The sequence below is a fragment of the Ailuropoda melanoleuca genome, chromosome 18 (genome assembly GCF_002007445.2).
Source record: "Ailuropoda melanoleuca isolate Jingjing chromosome 18, ASM200744v2, whole genome shotgun sequence".
Taxonomy (NCBI): domain Eukaryota; kingdom Metazoa; phylum Chordata; class Mammalia; order Carnivora; family Ursidae; genus Ailuropoda; species Ailuropoda melanoleuca.
This window is the reverse complement of record NC_048235.1, coordinates 12493492-12502022: the sequence shown is the minus strand read 5'-3', so window position 1 is coordinate 12502022 and position 8531 is coordinate 12493492.

Here is an 8531-nt window from a genome sequence, read left to right as displayed (position 1 = left end):
CGTCCTCCACCTGCAGGGAGTGCGCAGCTCGGGTTGGCCGAGCGCACGGAAATCTGCGTTCCTCGCAACTGGGTTCCGATTTTAGAAAGGCTCATTGTCCTGAAGTCACCCAGCCTGTCTGACCACTTTGGAAGTTTGTTTATGCTCCGTGGAACTTGGAGTCCGTCGTCCCATGGGTCACAGGATTATTAAAGCACGAGCCTTTACCCGGCGAACCTCTCTGGGAAGGGGCAGCCCTGGTTTAATTTTCAATGAGGCTGGGGAAGCAACGCTTGAAAAGAAGGGTTCTGCTGACCCAGCGCGCTCAAACTTTAAGAACGGTAAACATTTCACTATTGGATAGAGGAAGGGGGATTATTCACCTGAAATTAAAATTTTGTAGCCAGAGTGCATCGACACCAACACTTGTCTTCTGACCAAACTATCTTCTGGCTCATGTGAGCACTCTGGTCGACCAGGCCAACCCTGGGCTTTTCTCGGACATTGGAGAATCCCGTTTGAGCAAGAATGCTGCTCAGTTTAGGGGAAATCCTCCACCCTGGTGTCTGGTTCCCCCCGGGTTACCTTCAGCAATTCCGTAGAGTTGTTCTCCAAGGATCCCACTCACCCTTACTTGTTGGCGATTTTCCATCCACTGACCCCCGCCCTGTGCCTTGCCTGTACATCCCCATTTGTCCTTGCTAGAGTCCAAACTCCTCGAATCCGACCTCTCTCCCCTACAAAACCCCATTGCAGTAGCCTGGCCTTGAATAAAGGCCGCCTTACCATCTTTCTTTAACAAGTGTTCTGAATAACTTCGCAGTTTCCGACGGTGTGTGTGTGTATGTGTGGGTGTGTGCGGTGAAAGATCCATCATGTAANGTTCATGTGTGGGTGTGTGTGGTGAAAGACCCATCATGTAATGATTACCTGTTTTTAAACAATTAGTATAAAATACATTCGTTAAACAGTTTCACCTTTCCTNTCATGTGTGGGTGTGTGCGGTGAAAGATCCATCATGTAATGATTACCTGTTTTTAAACAATTAGTATAAAATACATTCGTTAAACAGTTTCACCTTTCCTCTGCGTCAGGCTCATGTGCTAATTTCCCAAGGTAATCATTTAGAACGTCTATAATGGTGATTTAAAGTGTATGCTTGCAAAGGGTTCTCAGGAATGAATGTCTGATAGCAGTATCAGTTTGAAGCTATCTCATTGATTTTATCCGTACAGCTGAAGATTCCTTGTAAACTTCTTCAAAGCAGAAGCTTTAAACAGGTGAACATAGGCACAAATGCCCCTCTGTTCAGATGGAGAGTGCCGGGTCTCCTTTAGAGAAGATAAAAGCTGCTTGTACAAAAATGTCATAAAGCCATCACACCAACCTGACATTCCTGTCCTCCAGCTTTTCATTTACAAAATTCTTACACAGGAATAGGGGGAAAAGGAGAGGACAAACCAAAACAAAAACCAAAGCTCTTGGGGCGCCTAGGTGGCACAGCGGTTAAGCCTCTGCCTTCAGCTCAGGGCGTGATCCTGGCGTTATGGGATCGAGCCCCACATCAGGCTTCTCTGCTAGGAGCCTGCTTCTTCCTCTCCCACTCCCCCTGCTTGTGTTCCCTCTCTCGCTGGCTGTCTCTCTCTCTGTCGAATAAATAAAAATAAAATTTAAAAAAAAAAAAAAAACCAAAGCTCTTGAATAACATTAGAGATTAGTGAAGAGATATAATGGAGGCCCTCGTTAGGATGCTGATTAAACTATATATAAACTATCTTGGTCAATCAGGGAAGATTGAATATGTATTGTGTATTACACAATCATAGGGAATTTTTGGTAATTTTTTTAGATGTAATAACACATCGTGATTTTTTTTTTAAAAGTCCTTTTATTTCTGGGTGAAATTATTTAAGAGAATTAAAAGTACATAGCCAAGTAATGATAGGTATTGAAGTTGAGTACAAGCATGGAAGTGTCTTATAGTCTCTATTTCTGTGGATGTTTGGAAATTTTCATGATAAAAAAGATGAAATAAAGGGATGGCAATCAGAAGTGAAGAAAATATTGTAAATGTCATTTGAGCACCTGGGGGTCATGATCACCTCTGATAAACATGAGCTGTCACAGAGCTCCTGCCATCTTGTATTTAAATAATTCCATATTTCATCTTGTGGAGCTGCGTATTTCCTCCAGTTAAATTTAGCATTTGAGATTCAGTCCTTTGCTGAGACAATGGTTGATCACCCACGATCAGTTTTCAAGCAATACAGTTCTTCAATCTGATGAGCATTTTAAAGCTGAAAACAAGACAAGCTTCATCCCCAAGTCCTCCAATTCCAACAGAAAAAGCCCTGCTCTCCAGGAGCAGTGGTGTGTTTCGTTCCCTTCCCCTCCAATTCTCTTATCACTGAATGTGAACCTCCTGGGGAGGAACAAAACGCTAGCTGACTCAACAACTGACAAGTCTATGCTAAAAGCACTTGGCATGCCCTGGTGCTGGAAGGAGTGGGTGCCAGCCAGCATACCCTTCATCACCTGCAAAGCTCTTCCCTGCTTTATTTCACCAACTTCTATACGTCCTCCAAAACGCACTCTCGTAACAGTATCTGTTCAAGGATAATGGAAATGCATTTCCATACAAGAGAAGCACCATCACTTTATTACAAATACAAAAACAACTCTAATGCTGCTTACGGAGGAGCCCTGGCCGCACTGCAGCTTCCTCACCTCCACCCTGTGCTCACCTCCACTGTAGTTCCTTTCTCCCTGTATTTTTAGTATTTCTTTAATCGCATGCATTTTCAGACATATCCAAAAGTAAAATGAAATGGGCCCCCCAGGCACCTCTTCACCCACCTTTAACAATTACCAACACTTTTCAAATCTTACTTCATCCATTTCTCTCTGACCTAGTTTGTTTTTCCTTCCCCCACCCCCACCCCCGGAACATTTTAAAACAAACCCGACACCCATCAGCTCACCAGTCTTACACCTACTTGTGCAGTTATCGCCTTGTAGTGTAATTTGTTTGCATGGCATTTTCCTGCATGGTCTGCAGGAATGGGGTGTCCTTCATGGTACAGCAACCAGCACGGAAACTGGCCCATGGTCGGTGGTCAGCAAACACTTGGGATTCAATGTGTGAGTAAGGGCAGCAGCTTTATGGCCATAGACTTAAGAGGATAGGTCTTGGGGCACCCGGGTGGCTCAAGCAGTTAGGCGTCTGCCTTTGGCTCAGGTCATGTCCGGCTCCCTGCTCAGCGGGGAGCCTGCTTCTCCCTCTCCTGCTCCCCTTGCTTGTGCTGTCAAATAAATAAATAAAATCTTTTAAAAAAAAAAACCAAAACATAGGTCTTAACTCACAAAATGCGCAATGTCTCAGTCATCAAAAACATGCTCAAAGACTCATTATTTAGAACCAAGCACCTGCAGCCTTAGAACAGTGGCCACGGGCAGTGCTTTGACTCGAATCCCAGCTCTGCCTCCACTTGCTATGTCGCTGGGTATGACTGTATGTTCCAGAGCTGGCTGCCGTTTCTCCTGCCCCACAATGTTCTTCCTGTTTCCCCATCCGGAGGTGGAGATGATGTTCCCTCCTCTTGAATCCAGGTGGGCTTGCGGCCACAGTGGAAGTGCTGTTATGTGGTAGGCCAGGCGAGGTCACAAAAGGCAGCGCCGTTTCCACCCTGCTGCCTGGAGCCCTCACGCTGGAGCTCAGTGCTGCCTCGAGACAGTCCAGGGCCCCACAGACTGCAGGCTGTGAGGAGCACCCAGGCCCCTGGAAAGATCCCGAGACTCCACGAGCACAGATTCCCAGCTAGCCCCTACCTGCTTCAGCTCCTGGTTCCATTCCCGCCTATCCTTACTCGGGTTATGGTCGGACCACAATCGCCTGAGTGACCCCAAGCCAGAGCTGCACAGCCATGCCCCTCCCGAATTCCTGACCCACTATAACCGTGAAAGATCATGACTGTTATTTTAAACCATTAACTATTGGGGTGATCTGTTCTGACCAGACCACTGGCTCTCTGCGCCTCAGTTTACACATCTTTAAAATGTGTCCTACACATTAGGCTGCCGGGGGTATTAAAGCGGTAAGAACATCACTGGCACATGACAGCACTGAATAAATGTTGGCAATCATCATTTGGGAAACACACATAGTTTAAAAATCTTGCCCAACCTAATGAAGATAATATCTGCAAGATCCCATTTCCCACACATGCTGATAACTTATTGAATAAGGGTTATTACATAAATAAAAAATCAACTTCAAGGTTGCTAGGAGTTAATAATTGGAGAGAAAACAGAATTTTAAAGATTTTTTTTTATTATTTATTTGACAGAGACAGAGACAGCCAGCGAGAGAGGGAACACAAGCAGGGGGAGTGGGAGAGGAAGAAGCAGGCTCATAGCAGAGGAGCCTGACGTGGGGCTCGATCCCACAACGCCGGGATCACGCCCTGAGCCGAAGGCAGGCGCTTAACCGCTGTGCCACCCAGGCGCCCCAAGAAAACAGAATTTTAAAAAAAATGCTTTGACTTCACTTCTACTTACCTGTCTGGTAAAACATGCTTCAGAAAGCAGACACAGGCATGAGGAAACTGAGTGGAAGAGAAAGTTTCCCACAAGTATGGTCTTTGAAGAAAACCTGAATATAATTAAACGATGAATTTATTTTTCATGAAAACATGGGATTTTATACTCATTTAGTGAGTTTTATGGGGCTCAGATGTGTCCCCGAGAATGGCATTGTTTGCTAAAATAAAAGGAAGATATTTTTGGAGCTCACTGAAGGATGGCATAAGTATCACTTGTTAAAAATGCTTCAAAACAAATCTACATGTGTGAAAAAAAAAAAAAAGGCATCTGAATGCCAGGATAATAAAATAAAATGTGAGTTTGTTTTCTTATATATCTTAATGCACGGGATCCAGGATTTTTAACCTACCATCCACTCATAACACTTTAGTTAGAGAGGATTTGTGGCATGAGAAAAAGAGGAGGGGGACAGAAGAAAGTGCACATCTCTATCTGGTTTCACATAGTCATTCAGCAATCTCTCATCATTAATGCTGCACATCAATCCTTCTCGAAAAGTATAGTCACTACTATTTATTCACTGTACCATTAAGTAATACAACTCATCCCTCAGTATTTTCTATACTAGGAGTTGGGACACTTTAGGCGCCTTTTCCGGGGTTTTAGGTCAAGGGGGAGCTTCAGAAAGGTATTTGCTGGGACATGAGCCCTCCCATGAGGGGGGGGGGCCTGACTTTTCCACCGAAACATGGGCCCTCACTCATAGTGCCAACATGGGAACCACAACTCGGAATTCTTAACAGCTATTATCAGCGACAGTTATCGACTGGAGGGTGTTTTATATTCTGGGCNAAGTATAGTCACTACTATTTATTCACTGTACCATTAAGTAATACAACTCATCCCTCAGTATTTTCTATACTAGGAGTTGGGACACTTTAGGCGCCTTTTCCGGGGTTTTAGGTCAAGGGGGAGCTTCAGAAAGGTATTTGCTGGGACATGAGCCCTCCCATGAGGGGGGGGGGCCTGACTTTTCCACCGAAACATGGGCCCTCACTCATAGTGCCAACATGGGAACCACAACTCGGAATTCTTAACAGCTATTATCAGCGACAGTTATCGACTGGAGGGTGTTTTATATTCTGGGCGGAGATACAATATGGGCTATGAAAGAAAGGACTGAATTAAAACAAAAGAATCCTTCCTTCAAGTAACATGGAAAACATTTTTTAAAATCCACTCTAGGAGTTATGCTCCATAAAACCTTTTAAAGAATTCAAGGATAAGGAACCCTAGACTTGATGAGGAAAACTGAGTTGAAATTGCAAATTTAACTTTTAGGACCATAAAATACAAAATTAGGCAAATTAAGAATTTTTTCTCCCCCAGACATTATCATCCTCATCTTCCTTGTACCACTTGACATTCCAATGATCTCACCTCTGATTATTGAGTGCTTGCCTTCGTGATACAGGAGGTCAAACTTCAGTGTTTCCCTCCCCCAAATTTAAAAATGTATCCCCGAGTGGTGTGTAAGACTGGTAGAGAGCAATACTGAGAACCAGATGGCATGCAGTAAAGAATGGAAGGTAAGAGACTTTCATGCAGACAATGATGGCGGCTGATGGCCCAGAGGTAGGAAGGGCAAGGCCGTGAGGTCCCCCCTGACACGAGTTCGTCAACAGCTCCTGCAACACAGCGATGGTTGATTTTTTGGACCCAGGGAAGACGATGATTTCATGTATTTTTGAATTAAAAATTTCAATTTAAAAATAAGAAAACAATATATTCTCAGTAGAATTCGTGATATGGGAGAAGTCCCGGTTAGGAAAGGGTTACTCTAGTTCCAACTCTGAGGACAATCGAGGGAAAGCACAGAGCTGTTTATTTGGTGTATTTAGAGTAGCAGAGAGTTACACAGACCACATGGACGTCAGTGCTAATAATCTGAAGGTGTATGACAGTGATTCATTCGTTCTAACACCTACTCGTGTTTGACGACGGCAGTGTGAACATGTGAGATCTTTATTACATAAGCCCTGCATCAGACCGTCTTCACAAAGGGACCTGTGAATTTTTCAAAGGGCAGATTATATCCCATTAGTGGGTCATGAAGTCAATTTGGTAGGTTACACCAGGGATGTTTTGTAACAAAACAGAAGATATAAAATATATATATAAGTATTTCATGACATTTTTCCACAGTTTTAGACATTTACACATAGACACATATGTACACATATATGTACTCATGATATTCTGGTAACACAGACCCTCCAGTAAATGCAGGCATATCCTTTTCAGCCTTCCCATTAATAATAATGATGATAATAATAATAATAATAATAATACAGATGTCACTGGTTGAGCACTACTCTGGGTCAGCCCCTGTTCCCAAGCTCTTCTCATGTATTAATTGTTATCACCCTCCTAGTAAGGCTAGGAGATGGGTATTACCATCATCTACATTTTACAGACCAGAACGCTGAGATACACAGAGGGCAGGTAACTTGAACAGCAGGTCACGAGCAAGCAGCAGAGCTGGGATCTGATCCTGGACAATCTGACTGTGGAGACAAGCTCCTGTGGCCTACCTGAAAACCCGAGAACGAAGGGAACCCATGTCCTCCTGAGACAGACAGCCCATCCCCCCATCCGAGTCTCCCCAAAGGTTAGCAGAGCCAGTTCTAGAACGCACATCTCCCAATTTCCAACTATGCTCTCTCTAGACCTCATCCAACAGCATTCTTAGCAAAAGCTGCTTCGTGAAGCTGAAATCAAACAAGCTCAAAATAAAAAATACATACAAGTATCCTTGAAAGAGAACGTATTTATTTACATCACTATTTCCTTTTTACAACGCCTACACTTTTAAATAATAAAATTTTCCAGGAAATCCGGTAAGCTTTAAATTAAGATATTTTAACAGAAGAAAATTATCACAATATGATTTTTATTTACATAATTTCCAAGAATTTTAAATAGTTCCTTTTGAAATGACACAATATAACTGAAAGCTCTCATTTAGAACTTGCATCTTTATCCAAAACTTTAAGAAATTTAGCTTATAGGGGCGCCTGGGTGGCACAGCGGTTAAACGTCTGCCTTCGGCTCAGGGCGTGATCCCGGCATTGTGGGATCGAGCCCCACGTCAGGCTNTCCACAGTTTTAGACATTTACACATAGACACATATGTACACATATATGTACTCATGATATTCTGGTAACACAGACCCTCCAGTAAATGCAGGCATATCCTTTTCAGCCTTCCCATTAATAATAATGATGATAATAATAATAATAATAATAATACAGATGTCACTGGTTGAGCACTACTCTGGGTCAGCCCCTGTTCCCAAGCTCTTCTCATGTATTAATTGTTATCACCCTCCTAGTAAGGCTAGGAGATGGGTATTACCATCATCTACATTTTACAGACCAGAACGCTGAGATACACAGAGGGCAGGTAACTTGAACAGCAGGTCACGAGCAAGCAGCAGAGCTGGGATCTGATCCTGGACAATCTGACTGTGGAGACAAGCTCCTGTGGCCTACCTGAAAACCCGAGAACGAAGGGAACCCATGTCCTCCTGAGACAGACAGCCCATCCCCCCATCCGAGTCTCCCCAAAGGTTAGCAGAGCCAGTTCTAGAACGCACATCTCCCAATTTCCAACTATGCTCTCTCTAGACCTCATCCAACAGCATTCTTAGCAAAAGCTGCTTCGTGAAGCTGAAATCAAACAAGCTCAAAATAAAAAATACATACAAGTATCCTTGAAAGAGAACGTATTTATTTACATCACTATTTCCTTTTTACAACGCCTACACTTTTAAATAATAAAATTTTCCAGGAAATCCGGTAAGCTTTAAATTAAGATATTTTAACAGAAGAAAATTATCACAATATGATTTTTATTTACATAATTTCCAAGAATTTTAAATAGTTCCTTTTGAAATGACACAATATAACTGAAAGCTCTCATTTAGAACTTGCATCTTTATCCAAAA